The sequence below is a fragment of the Phocoena sinus genome, chromosome 6, assembly GCF_008692025.1.
Source record: "Phocoena sinus isolate mPhoSin1 chromosome 6, mPhoSin1.pri, whole genome shotgun sequence".
NCBI lineage: Eukaryota > Metazoa > Chordata > Mammalia > Artiodactyla > Phocoenidae > Phocoena > Phocoena sinus.
This window is the reverse complement of record NC_045768.1, coordinates 13,480,016-13,495,033: the sequence shown is the minus strand read 5'-3', so window position 1 is coordinate 13,495,033 and position 15,018 is coordinate 13,480,016. Positions and strand designations below refer to the sequence as shown.

The window sequence follows — 15,018 nt, the reverse complement described above, 5'->3', positions numbered from 1 at the left end:
CTCTTACTGAGAAAGCTGTGGGATCCACTCAGGAGAGGCTGCCAGGCGACCACACATCACAGGCAACCCGGCATTCACGCATCAGTGATTCACTCATCAGTAACTGATGTTTTTGCTTGGACTTGGGCTCCTGTCTCCTTCTGACCACGGGAGCTCCTCAGTGCCCCCTTCCTATTTTTCTGCTCAGGCAGAACAATGGATACCTTTCTAACCAAGCCCCTATTATGCAGAAGAGAAAATAGAGATCCAAGATGTTAACTGACCTGCCCAACTCAGCAAGTGTGTTCAGAGCTGGGACTAGAAATCAGACTTTGGATTCCTAATCTATTGCTTTTCTAAAACTTAGATTCCAACACTACAGCCATTAGTGCTGAGATTTGGGCAAGCTTATTAAGCTCTCTGAACCTCAGTTTCCTCATCTGTAATATAGGTATGGTGGCCCTGACTTTATTGGATTGTTGTGAAGGTTAGACATTCATATAAAATCCTTCTCCACCAAAACCCCCAACCCCACCCCCCATTTACACCCCCCTGCTCTCCCTGCCAGGTGTCAGCTCCCTCCTGGAAGAGGCCCCTGCAGCCTTCAAGGTTGGTTCTGGGTACTGCTCCTGGGCTTCACTGGGGGTAAGGGGGGTATTCCCTTCCCCGTGGTGCCTCAGTACAGATGAGGATTTAGTTATTTTAGAATTCCCAGAGCACAGTATCTGTGAAACAGATGAAAGTTTCGAGAGCAGATATACATTTTAATGAATCATTATTCTTAAAAAAAAGTCTTTCTCTCTCTTCTTTGGTCTTGCCAAAGATCCTTTTCCCCTCCAGATTCTGGAGAGAAAGCTAAGGAGGAAAGGGAGCGTGAAGGAAGAAGAATTCTTTCCTGCCTATATATTTATTCTGGGTTTTACAGGCTTAATGTCTGACCTCCCCCACTCTGAACGCAAAGGAGGAAAGGGGCCATTTTTACTGGGTTCACTGCTTTATACCTGGTACAAGCATGTACAAGATGTGAAGACAGAAACAAAAAGTAACTTGTTTCATCAGTAAATGAACACAGGGCAGCTGGGCTTCTCTAAGTGACCCATGCCTTCAAGCAGTCTCCGTTTTAGGACAGTAGCTGGGGTCACTGGTTTTCAAAAACTATTGGGAAAACCACATCCTGCTTCCCCCAATCCCTACGTCTATTCTGGTATCAAAATGAAAAAGATGGCCAAGCAGAGCATTTCAGATGCGATCCACAAGAGGGTGTCACAGGCCCATGCCAGGCCAGCTCCATGGTTGGAACTCCCGGCCTTTGGTCCCACTTGTGTAGCTCACACAAATCTGGTTCAGCAGTACTTCCTCAGTCTCTTTTTTGGTTCTTCTCTTTTCCTGGCCCAGGAGGAAGTGGAGAAGCTTTTGGAGTCAGGTGGACTTGAATTAAAATCCTGGCTCTGTCATTTGGTGAGACGTTGGCAAATGAGTTAATATTCTGAGCTGTTGTATTATTAATAATTGCTAAATTCCCAAGGCCAGGGAATCACTGATTTATAGAGCAAGAAGAGACCTTCAAGATTGGCCAGACCCACCACGTTTCACAGATGGGGACACTGAGGCCCAGGCTACACCAAAGCCCAGCTGCCTCCTTCAAAAATACATAAGACAGGGACTTCTGTGGTAGTCCAGTGGTTGAGTCTGCCTTCCAACGCAGGGGACACAGGTTTGATCTCTGGTTGGGGAACTAATATCCCACATGCCACGGGGTAACTAAGCCTGTGCAGCACAACTACCGAGCCCACGTGCTCTGAAGCGCATGTGCCATGACTACTGAGCTCACGCGCTCTAGATCCTGCGCGCCACAACTAGAGAGAAGCCTGCGTGCTGCAATGAAGAGCCCGTGCGCCGCAATGAAGAGCCCGTGCGCCACAATGAAAGATCCTGCACGCCTCAGCTAAGACCCCACGCAGCCAAATAAATAAATAATTTTAAAAATGCATAAGACATAAGAGCATTCATCAATGAACAAATGAATGAAAAGATAAGCCAGCAAGGACTTTGGATCCAGACAAAAACACAAACTCTTGTATTCATCATCTAGCTTTGCTGGTGTCTAACTTGATCAAGTTGCTTGGCCTCTTGTGCCTCAGTTTCCTCGTCTCAGTGGGGGAGGGGAAATATACTCATGGATAATAATGGTACCTACTTCATAGGGTGTTGTGAGAATTCAATGAGCTCAGACATAAAGTGCTCAGCTAGGTGCTTGGCACCTAGTAGATATTGTATCTTATTTATAATCTAGGTCTAGGTCATGTAACCTTTCCGAACCTCAGTGTTCTCATCTGTAGAGTGGGGATTTTACATAGCGTTGTAGGGAGGATTAAATGGCACAACACAAAAAAACTCTCAACATAGGACCTGGCTCATGGTAGTGATATAAAATACAGTTTATAATGATAAGTATTACTTTATCCCTGTCCGTGAAGTAAAGAATGATTGTTTCTAAGAACAAAGCTTTACACACACACACACACACACACACACACACACACACACACACACACCCTTGTTACTGCCTTAGTTGAGACCTCTTTTCTCCCCTGGACTATTGCTACAAAGCCTGCACCTTGGGAGGAATGAGTGATGCCACCTGGCTGGTGGCTCACCTCTAGGGGGCTCCCTTCCTTAGCTCCAGCCAAATGTTGCTGGGAGAATATATAGGTTCCTTGTCGTATTAGTTTCCTACAGCTGCTGTTAACAAAGTACCACCTGCTGGTAGTTAAAACCATTGTATTCTCCCACAGTGTTGGAAGTTAGAAATCTGAGATCAAGGGGCTGAGGTTGGGTCGAATCCTTCCCTGCCTCTCTGGCTTCTGGCGGTCAATCCTTGCTGTTCCTTTGGCTGACAGCTGCATCACCCCAATCTCTGCCTCCATTACCAGCCACATGGCATTCTCCCTCTTGTGTATCTGCGTCCCTTCTAGAGAAGGACACCAGTCATATTTGACTAAGGGCCCATCCTATTCCACTAAGACCTCATCTTAATTTACATATTAATTGCGTCCATAAAGACCCTATTTCCAAATAAGTAGAAGTCACAGGCACCAAGAGTTAGGACTTCAACATATCTTGCAGGGGGATGCAATTCAACCCACAACACTTGTTAAAAGATTTTTCAAAAAATTTGAAATTTTATGAGCTCTTCTGACTTATTACAGATTCAACGCAATCCCTATCAAACTACCAATGGCATTTTTCACAGAACTAGAAAAAAAAGTTCACAATTTGTATGGAAACACAAAAGACCCCGAATAGCCAAAGCAATCTTGAGAAAGAAAAACGGAGCTGGAGGAATCAGGCTCCAGGACTTCAGACTATACTACAAAGCTACAGTAATCAATACAGTATGGTACTGGCACAAAATCAGAAATATAGGTCAATGGAACAGGATAGAAAGCCCAGAGATAAACCCATGCACATCTGGTCACCTTATCCTTGATAAAGGAGGCAAGAATATACAATGGAGAAAAGACAGCCTCTTCAATAAGTGGTGCTGGGAAAACTGGACAGCTACATGTAAAAGAATGAAATTAGAACACTCTCTAACACCATACACAAAAATAAACTCAAAATGGATTAAAGACCTAAATGTAAGGCCAGACACTATCAAACTCTTAGAGGAAAACATAGGCAGAACACTCTATGACATAAATCACAGCAAGATCCTTTTCAACCCACCTCCTAGAGAAATGGAAATAAAAACAAAAGTAAACAAATGGGACCTAATCCCAGCCACGACTCCTGGGATTTGTTATAAAGCAGAAACTAACACACCATTGTAAAGCAATTATACTCCAATAAAGATGTTATAAAAAAGAAAACAAAAATGTGATCAAGGAAAAAAAAATTTTATTTATATATAAAGTACATCAACATAACTATAGTATATTGGTATATATATATAGTATATATATATATATATATATATAAAATATATATAGTATATTGCACAGCAAAGAAAACCATAAAAAAGATGAAAAGACAACACTCAGAATGGGAGAAAATATTTGCAAATGAAGCAACTGACAAAGAATTAATCTCCAAAATTTACAAGCAGCTCATGCAGCTCAATATTAAAAAAGCAAACAACCCAATGCAACAATGGGCAGAAGACCTAAATAGACATTTCTCCAAAGAAGATACACGGATTGCCAACAAACACATGAAAGAATGTTCAGCATCATTAATCATTAGAGAAATGCAAATCGAGACTACAATGAGGTATCACCTCACCAGTCAGAATGGCCATCATCAAAAAATCTACAAACAATAAATGCTGGAGAGGGTGTGGAGAAAAGGGAACCCTCTTGCACTGTTGGTGGGAATGTAAATTGATACAGCCACTATGGAGAACAGTATGGAGGTTCCTTAAAAAACTAAAAATAGAACTACCATACGACCCAGCAATCCCACTACTGGGCATATACCCTGAGAAAACCATAATTCAAAAAGAGTCATGTACCACAATGTTCATTGCAGCTCTGTTTACGATAGCCAGTACATGGAAGCAACCTAAGTGTCCATCAACAGATGAATGGATAAAGAAGATGTGGCACATATATACAATGAAACATTACTCAGCCATAAAAAGAAACAAAATTGAGTTATTTGTAGTGAGGTGGATTGACCTAGAATCTGTCATACAGAGTGAAGTAAATCAGAAAGAGAAAAACAAATACCGTATGCTAACACATATATATGGAATCTAAAAAACAAAAAAATGGTTATAAAGAACCTAGGGGCAGGACAGGAATAAAGATGCAGATGTAGAGAATGGACTTGAGGACACAGGGAGGGGAAGGGTAAGCTGGGACGAAGTGAGAGAGTGACATGCACGTATATACACTACCAAATGTAAAATAGATAGCTAGTGGGAAGCGGCTGCATAGCACAGGGAGATCAGCTCAGTGCTTTGTGACCACCTAGAGGGGTGGGATAGGGAGCATGGGAGGGAGATGCAAGAGGGAGGAGATATGGGGATATATGTGTATGTATAGCTGATTCACTTTGTTATAAAGCAGAAACTAACACACCATTGTAAAGCAATTATACTCCAATAAAGATGTTATAAAAAAGAAAACAAAAATGTGATCAAGGAAAAAAAAAATTTATTTATATATAAAGTACATCAACATAACTATAGTATATTGGTTTTATTTTATTAATTTATGTAAAATTGATGTAAAAATATATTATAAACAATATTACCTAGATTCAAATTATATCAGTAAATTCTTAAATAAATTATGTATCTAAATTATTTATAATTTATGAACTGTTAGGACAGTTAATTTTTTTAAAATAGCTAGATGAGTCAAATAAAATATTTCTGTGGACATGAAAGTCCCTTGGGCCATCACTGTTCAACCCTGGCCTCACGGACTTCAGGGTGGTCTTTCTACTAAGCAAATACGATGATGTTACTCTTTCCATGATGGCCGATAGCTGTCAGCAATAGCTGACAAATGGATACTTCAACGAACACTTCTAGGTACATCTCCCCCGCATTTCCCGGTGAAGCCTGTGCTCACGTGTAGCTCCCCGGTCTGGCCCAAAACAGACCTTCACTGCCAGCTTCTGTGTTTCCTCCAGGAACAGTCCCCTGTCTCCTCCACTCCCCTCCCCCCACGCACCCCCTACCCCCCACCCCCCCATTTTCTCTGCTACTCAACAGTCAAGGCGCAGCTCAAAGGCCACTTCCTCCATGAAAGCTGCCAGGCATAACAGTGCCTCCCACCCCCAGTTCCATAGTATCTTGCTTCTGCATTTTGCAGCACTTCTCCTACTTTTCCTGGTATCATAGTGAGGTTGTACTATTAAAACTGCTTCTCCCACTAAGTTAAGAGCTCCCAGAAGTCAGAAACATCGCCTTGGTTGTTGTATTAGTTTACCAGGGCTGTGTCAAAGGTTCTTTGCTTGAGCACACTGTAGTCAGCCTGATGAGCCTTCTCCTAGGCACATCTCTGCACTTCCCTGTAAAATCTAGTTTTAGCAAGAACCCTGCTAAGTCAGTTTAACCCAAACCCCTGACCCTCGATATCTGATCAGGTTCCTTATCCCCTCTACCATCTCTCCAATGATGTCTGATTATCCTGGCCTGCCTTCAGCAAAAATCCTATTAGGTTGATTTAGCCAGAATTCTTACCCCTGACGTTTCCTCCCAGTAATTTTCCATCCACTGACCCCACCCTGCTCCCTGGCTGCAAATTCCCACTTGCCCATGCTGTATTTGGATCTTAGCCCCATCTCTCTCCCACATTGGAAAATCCCTTTGCAGTCCCTATACCTATCAGTGTGGTCCTGAAAAAAGTCTGCCTTTCTATCTTCAACAAGTATCATTGGATTTTTTTTTCTTTAACATCTTTCACAACAAATATCCCAGACTTGGTAGCTTAAACAACAGAAATTAATTTTCTCAAAATTCTAGAGGCTAGAAGTCTGAAATCAAGGGTTGATTTCTTCTGAGGACTCTCCCCTTGGCTTGTAGATGTATGTCTTCACATGGTCTTCTCTCAGTGTCTGTCTGTCTCCTCAGTTTCCTCTTCCTATAATGACACCAGTCATGTTGGATTAAGGCCCACCCTCATGACCTCATTTTAACTTAATTACCTCTTTAAAGACTCTATTTCCAAATATGGTCACTCTCTGAGATACTGGGGGTTAGGACTTCAACATATGAATTTGTGGGAGATACAGTTCAGCCTGTAACAATCATTTAGTTAAAATTTTAAAAACCTAAAGAATATAGAAATTTATTATTATTATTATTCTCTCAAACAATACAGGTAAAGCTAAAGTCCTCCCCTCCCTACCCACTCCACGCAACTGTGAACATGGCTACCAGATCTGTTTGTAAGCTTTAATAAATATGGTGCATGTACATAAATATATAGCTTTGCTGTTTTTTTCTTTCACGTAAATAAGATCGTATTGTCCACATTGTTTTGCAAAGCTTCATCTTATTTTTTTAAACGTACATAGCTACCCCGCACCCGCCCAGACCCAGAGCTTAGCTATGGTTAAGCATGTTTGGAACATTTGTTGAAATACTGGAAAGAATGAAGCCATGGAGAATAGGTCTGTTCTGAGTGTTCTGGCAGGTATCTGATATTATAGTCTCATTTTCCTTGCATATAAAATGGAAAACAGTAATTATAATACTCATTTCCTCAGGCCCACAATACCACGTATAACCATCAAGATACCTTGGTTAGAGTCTATAGGACTAGAATGACAGGTTCAGATCACTCACTTACACTTTTTAAAGTTTTCTGAAAAACTTTTCCAATAAAAAAAATTCCCCACTAATAAGATTGAAACAATTTTTTAAAATAACTTTTGGTTATCTGCCCATGAAGCAAAGTATATTCCACAAAATTCTTTAGGCACAGTCTGGTAAGATGGCTGCCAGAAATAACAGAAAGAGTTGTCATTTATCTCTTGTGAGCACAATTTCTGAAAGTTGTGTGAGGGCATCTCTTTGTGGGGATGTAGAAGTTTATGGATCTCTCTATTGCTTCATGGCAGTACTGCTGGATGAGGTAGGTTGTTTATTGCACACCCGGTGTGTCATTTAGAGGTCACCTTTCACTTTAATGCTCACCCAGTCCTATCTGAGCATCCGTCTTGCGTGACCGTGGAAGTTCAATATCTTTATTCAGTTTCACTTCCTTCCAGGGAATGCTTCCGTTTTCCACAAATCCACCCTGGTGAACGCTAACTTCTGTTGACCATGCAGCCTTCTGCTCGTCTCTCTCCCCCTCTTAACTCAAGTAAAGACCCAGACTCTTCATTCAATTCCCCATAGTACACCTAATACCTGAAGGTTCAGCTTAAAGACTTCGACCAAAGCCTTCCTAATAGCATCACTATCATCCTCATCTTTATCACCATTATTACCTCTCAGAGGAGCCTAAGGGTAGGTTCCGTTTGTAAGTGAGGACTCCGAGGTTCAGAGAGGTTGAGGAACTTTCCCAAGGTTATTCAGCTAATGGGTGGAGGAGCAGGGCCCAAAGCATTCTCCAAAGTTTGGCAGGGATCACTGGTAGAACCATAGCACATTTATACCGTTTCGCACAAAGGCATCGAGTAACTGAACCACGTAGTGAGATAGTTATTCTATTTTCGCTTACCTTTCATTCCTTCTGATTAAATCGAGGAAAGCCTCGGGTTGCTTCTAATATCCTTTTAAAAGTTCTCTAACACGTGCCAATCTCCCTTTATAACAGAGCTTGGGCAACAGTATCTAGCTGGAATTTTATGACACTGTTTTGCTTTCCTTGTATTTATTTTTAGGAAAATAATACTGATTTCTCACTGAGGTAGCGATATAAATGCTCTTTAAGTATATATTTAAATTATTTAAAGTGAGTAGATTTACAGAAAAATGTTAAGTTAACCATAGTGTGGTTAGTTCATGGAAACGGCAAAAATTGTGAGATTTGCGGCCTCAAGGCTGGGGAACAGCGCACTTAATAAGGAGGAACTTAAGACAGGCCTGGCCTTTTCAGTCCCAAGGGGCCGCCTTTCTCTTCCGTTTCTGACAGGGACCCCGAGAAGGGGACCCTCTACCCAGCCCAGCTCCAGCCCCAAGAAAAGCCAGTTAACATCATAATACTCCAGACACACCTGAAGTGCAGCCTTCCCTTTATGCTGCCTTAGTGTCTGCTCCATTTTGAGGGGGATTTCCAGCTCTGTTTGCATAACAAAAGTCCCCTGACACTGTTTTTCCTCAAACAAAAGAGAGCAGCCAGTTTTCCCCTCCAATGCAATTAAATGGCAGTGGCAGTCTGTTAAAGGCCTGGTAGAGCGTTAGGTCCTGAAATAGACCCCTTTCCCGGCCCAGTTCCCAGACCAGGGGTGGTTTTGCTCCTCTCCTGAGTGAAAATTCTTCCTAAACACAGCTCTGACCTTGGCGCTGGCGTGTTCCGTTCAAACATGCCTTTTTCTCTCGGGCCAATCTTTTTGACTTGCCGCTTGAAGCCCTTCACACAGCCCAATGTTACTGGTAAAAGTACTTCGGGCCAGGACTCTGGATATCTGGGTTCTAGTGCTAGGGTGACCCCTAATTTGCTGGGTGACCCCTGTGGGTTCCCTCCCATCTCCAGGCCTCAGTTTTCCCATGGATAGAAAGAAGGGATAGGATTAGGTGAGTCTTTTCCTGAGCTGAACTTCTATGGGCGATGGCCTGAGGCTGAATTAGTTGACCAGCTCAAGATCAAAGAGGCTGAAAGAGCCAGAGCTCAGGTCCAGCTCTCAGCTTTTTTAAAAAATAAATTTATTTATTTATGGCTGCACCGGGTCTTCGTCGCAGTGCGCGGGCTTCTCATCACGGTGGCTTCTCTTGTTGCGGAGCACGGGCTCTAGGTGCGCAGGCTTCAGTAGTTGTGGCATGTGGACTCAGTAGTTGTGGCTCGCGGGCTCTAGAGCGCAGGCTCAGTAGTTGTGGCGCACGGGCTTAGTTGCTCCACGGCATGTGGGATCTTCCCGGACCAGGGCTCAAACCCGTGTCCCCTGCCTTGGCAGGATTCTTAACCACTGTGCCACCAGGGAAGTCCCCAACTCTCAGCTTTGACCACCCCCAGATCAGCCACTTGACCACTTTGGATCATTTTATGCCTTAGTGCCCTATGTCAGGAAGAATAGGTCTTCTGGGAATTAAGCTGGCCTCCCCGTTCCTGGGATCTCCTTACCTAAATACCCAGCCTCAAAGCCCTGTAGAGTAAGGAAGCTGTTTACACTTGACCCATCATAAGCACTCTCTCCTCCATCCCAAATGACTGGTTCCAGCAGGAGAGTTTTCAGTTTTGTCTTTTAAAAAGGAAAATAGGCTGTGGTTGTTTTTTGTTTTTTGTTTTTTTAACTTTCCATAAAACAGATGTTCAGCATAAAAATGTTTGGACAATATAGTAATGTATAAAGAAGAGAGTAAAAGTCAACTGAAATGTTCTCTACCTAACCCTGCCTGAGACATCCTTCAAAAACATTTTTGTGTTCATCCTTCTAGGCTTTCTCTAACATATATATATATATATATATATATATATATATATATATATCTTTATAATGAAAATAAGATCATACTAGAAATACTGTTATAATTTTTAAAGGTAAAATTGTGACTCTCATGTAAATATAAAATGAACACTTGTCAAAGATTTTTATTTAACTCAGTAATTAATGAAGGAACATACATATATATACACACACATATATATGCTAATCAGATTCTCCTTTGAAGTGGTTTTAATATATAGATTAAATATATATTAATTAGTATATGTATTAATATATAGTATATATACCATATATTATATAGTATAGTATTATATATAGGATATAGCTAATGTGTATATAGGCAATCAGTAATGTAGAAATAAATTTGCTAATGATGCAAAGTTGGTTATATTATTTTTTTTTAAACATCTTTATTGGGGTATAATTGCTTTACAATGGTGTGTTAGTTTCTGCTTTATAACAAAGTGAATCAGTTATACGTATACATATATTCCCATATGTCTTCCCTCTTGCGTCTCCCTCCCTCCCCCCCTCCCTATCCCACCCCTCCAGGCTGTCACAAAGCACCGAGCCAATATCCCTGTGCCATGAGGCTGCTTCCCACTATCTACCTTACTACGTTTGTTAGTGTGTATATGTCCATGACTCTCTCTCGTCCTGTCACAGCTCACCCTTCCCCCGCCCCATATCCTCAAGTCTGTTCTCCAGTAGGTCTGAGTCTTTATTCCTGATTTACCCCTAGGTTCTTCATGATATTTTTTTTTCTTAAATTCCATATATATGTGTCAGCATACGGTATTTGTCTTTTTCTTTCTGACTTACTTCACTCTGTATGACAGATTCTAGGTCTATCCACCTCATTACAAATAGCTCAATTAATATTCCATTGTATATATGTGCCACATCTTCTTTATCCATTCATCCGATGATGGGCACTTAGGTTGTTTCCATCTCTGGGCTATTGTAAATAGAGCTGCAATGAACATTTTGGTACATGACTCTTTTTGAATTTTGGTTTTCTCAGGGTATATGCCCAGTAGTGGGATTGCTGCGTTGTATGGTAGTTCTATTTGTAGTTTTTTAAGGAACCTCCATACTGTTCTCCATAGTGGCTGAACCAATTCACATTCCCACCAGCAGTGCAAGAGTGTTCCTTTTTCTCCACACCCTCTCCAGCATTTATTGTTTGTAGATTTTTTGATGATGGCCATTCTGACCGGTGTGAGATGATATCTCATTGTAGTTTTGATTTGCATTTCTCTAATGATTAATGATGTTGAGCATTCTTTCATGTGTTTGTTGGCAGTCTGTATATCTTCTTTGGAGAAATGTCTATTTAGGTCTTCTGCCCATTTTTGGATTGGGTTGTTTGTTTTTTTGTTATTGAGCTGCATGAGCTGCTTGTAAATTTTGGAGATTAATCCTTTGTCAGTTGCTTCATTTGCAAATATTTTCTCCCATTCTGAGGGTTGTCTTTTGGTCTTGTTTATGGTTTCCTTTGCTGTGCAAAAGCTTTGAAGTTTCATTAGGTCCCGTTTGTTTATTTTTGTTTTTATTTCCATTACTCTAGGAGGTGGGTCAGAAAGGATCTTGCTGTGATTTATGTCATACAGTGTTCTGCCTATGTTTTCCTCTAAGAGTTTGATAGTTTCTGGCCTTACATTTAGGTCTTTAATCCATTTTGAGCTTATTTTTGTGTATGGTGTTAGGGAGTGATCTAATCTCATACTTTTACATGTAGCTGTCCAGTTTTCCCAGCACCACTTATTGAAGAGGCTGTCCTTTCTCCACTGTACATTCCTGCCACCTTTATCAAAGATAAGGTGTCCATATGTGCGTGGGTTTATCTCTGGGCTTTCTATCCTGTTCCATTGATCTATCTTTATGTTTTTGTGCCAGTACCATGCTGTCTTGATTACTGTAGCTTTGTAGTATAGTCTGAAGTCAGGGAGCCTGATTCCTCCAGCTCCGTTTTTCTTTCTCAAGATTGCTTTGGCTATTCGGGGTCTTTTGTGTTTCCATACAAATTGCGAAATTTTTTGTTCTAGTTCTGTGAAAAATGCCAGTGGTAGTTTGATAGGGACTGCATTGAATCTATAGATTGCTTTGGGTAGTAGAGTCATTTTCATAATGTTGATTCTTCCAATCCAAGAACGTGGTATATCTCTCCATCTATTTGTATCACCTTTAATTTCTTTCATCAGTGTCTTATAATATTCTGCATACAGGTCTTTTGTCTCCTTAGGTAGGTTTATTCCTAGATATTTTATTCTTTTTGTTGCAATGGTAAATGGGAGTGTTTTCTTGATTTCACTTTCAGATTTTTCATCATTAGTATATAGGAATGCCAGAGATTTCTGTGCATTAATTTTGTATCCTGTTACTTTACCAAATTAATTGATTAGCTCTAGTAGTTTTCTGGTAGCATCTTTAGGATTCTCTATGTATAGTATCATGTCATCTGCAAACAGTGACAGCTTTACTTCTTCTTTTCCGATTTGGATTCCTTTTGTTTCCTTTTCTTCTCTGATTGCTGTGACTAAAACTTCCAAAACTATGTTGAATAAGAATGGTGAGAGTGGGCAACCTTGTCTTGTTCCTGATCTTAGTGGAAATGCTGTCAGTTTTTCACCACTGAGGATGATGTTTGCTGTGGGCTTGTCATATATGGCCTTTATTATGTTGAGGAGAGTTCCCTCTATGCCTACTTTCTGCAAGGTTTTTATCATAAATGGGTGTTGAATTTTGTCAAAAGCTTTCTCTGCATCTATTGAGATGATCATATGGTTTTTCTCCTTCAATTTGTTAATATGGTTTATCACATTGATAGATTTGCGTATATTGAAGAATCCTTGCATTCCTGGAATAAGCTCCACTTGATCATGGTGTATGATCCTTTTAATGTGCTGTTGGATTCTGTTTGCTAGTATTTTGTTGAGGATTTTTACATCTATGTTCATCAGTGATATTGGCCTGTAGTTTTCTTTCTTTGTGACATCCTTGTCTGGTTTTGGTATCAAGGTGATGGTGGCCTTGTAGAAGGAATTTGGGAGTGTTCCTCCCTCTGCTATATTTTGGAAGAGTTTGAGAAGGATAGGTGTTAGCTCTTCTCTAAATGTTTGATAGAATTCGCCTGTGAAGCCATCTGGTCCTGGGCTTTTGTTTGTTGGAAGATTTTTAATCACAGTTTCAATTTCAGTGCTTGTGATTGGTCTGTTCATATTGTCTATCTCTTCCTGATTCAGTCTTGGCAGGTTGTGCATTTCTAAGAATTTGTCCATTTCTTCCAGGTTGTCCATTTTATTGGCATAGAGTTGCTTGTAGTAATCTCTCATGATCTTTTTTATTTCTGCAGTGTCAGTTGTTACTTCTCCTTTTTCATTTCTAATTCTATTGATTTGAGTCTTCTCCCTTTTTTTCTTGATGAGTCTGGCTAGTGGTTTATCTATTTTGTTTATCTTCTCAAAGAACCAGCTTTTAGTTTTATTGATCTTTGCTATTGTTTCCTTCATTTCTTTTTCATTTATTTCTGATCTGATTTTTATGATTTCTTTCCTTCTGCTAGCTTTGGGGTTTTTTTGTTCTTCTTTCTCTAATTGCTTGAGGTGCAAGGTTAGGTTATTTATTCGAGATGTTTCCTGCTTCTTAAGGTGGGCTTGTATTGCTATAAACTTCCCCCTTAGAACTGCTTTTGCTGCATCCCATAGGTTTTGGGTCGTTGTGTCTCCATTATCATTTGTTTCTCGGTATTTTTTTTATTTCCTCTTTGATTTCTTCAGTGATCACTTCATTATTAAGTAGTGTATTGTTTAGCCTCCATGTAATAGAGTGATGTTTTGAATTATCTCTTAATTTATACATTTACAGGGCAAAATCAATTTGCATTTCTATGAGCAAGAATAATTTGCATTCTTATCATTTTTCTATAATTTACAGGGTTGTGAAATAGACAGTGAAAGACTCAGGCCCCTATAGAATCAGGGAACTCCCAGAAATAACACCCAACACTCCATTGAAAGGACAGTCCATAAATTTTCACAGTTTTTCATCTGAACGTATACTGTGGTTATGACAGCTAATATTATGAGGGTGGTTACTGTGTGCCAGGAACTGTTGTAGGTACAATACTTTATGAGTATTATCTTATTTAATCCTCACAGCAAGCCTGTGAGGTAGACCCTGTTATCATTCCATTTTTACTGATGAGAAAACTCGGATACAAAGCGGTTAAGTAACTTGCCCGATGTCACATAGGAGGTGGGAAGCTAGGAATTCAAACCCCTGACTAGTACATTGTATATCCAACTTTTGATTGGTGGACATTTGGGTTGTTTCCAGTTTTTTCTATGATAAACGTTACAGTCAATATTATTTTATCATTATATCAAAGATATTATATCATTCTTCACATCTCAGAATTCCTCAGAGTGGAATGGCTGGGTCCAAAAATGTATGCATTTTACATTTGATGGTTGTGACCAAATTGCCCTTCAAAAAGCAGAATCAATTTATATTCCCATCAGCAGCGAGCTTAAGAGAATTTATTTCCCTACATTTTTGCCAACAATAAGTATTATCAACCTTTTCAATATTTGCCAGCCTGACAGGTGAAAAAAAGTTTCTTGGTGTCATTTATTTGTTTATTTATTTATATTTTTGGCTGCATCGGGTCTCAGTTGTGGCACACAGGATCTTCGTTGAGGCATGTGGGATCTTTCCTTGTGGCGCACAGGCTTCTCTCTAGCTGTGGCATGCGGGTTTTCTCTCTCTAGTTGTGGCACGTGGGCTCCAGGGTGCCTGGGCTCTGTAGTTTGCGGCACGTGGGCTCTCTCGTTGAGGCTCGTGAGCTCAGTAGTTGTGGCACGCGTGCTAAGTTGTCCCGTGGTATGTGGGATCTTAGCTCCCCGACCAGGGATCAAGCCCACGTCCCCTGCATTGGAAGGTGGATTCTTAACCACTGGACCACCAGGG

The 15,018-nt window shown here is 40.6% G+C and overlaps 1 protein-coding gene and 1 long non-coding RNA gene across 2 annotated transcripts in view; one reads left to right on the top strand and one right to left on the bottom strand.

Moving 5' to 3' along the window:
* Nucleotides 1-15,018, top strand: part of GSN (gelsolin) — a 116,897-nt gene that overhangs the window by 6,995 nt on the left and 94,884 nt on the right. The gene's annotated exons all lie outside the window — the stretch shown is intronic.
* LOC116754938 overlaps nucleotides 14,866-15,018 on the bottom strand; it is a 28,076-nt gene continuing 27,923 nt past the window's right edge. The window contains exon 4 of the long non-coding RNA XR_004350217.1: nucleotides 14,866-14,876. This is a non-coding gene — a long non-coding RNA (uncharacterized LOC116754938). The remainder of the gene's footprint in view (nucleotides 14,877-15,018) is intronic.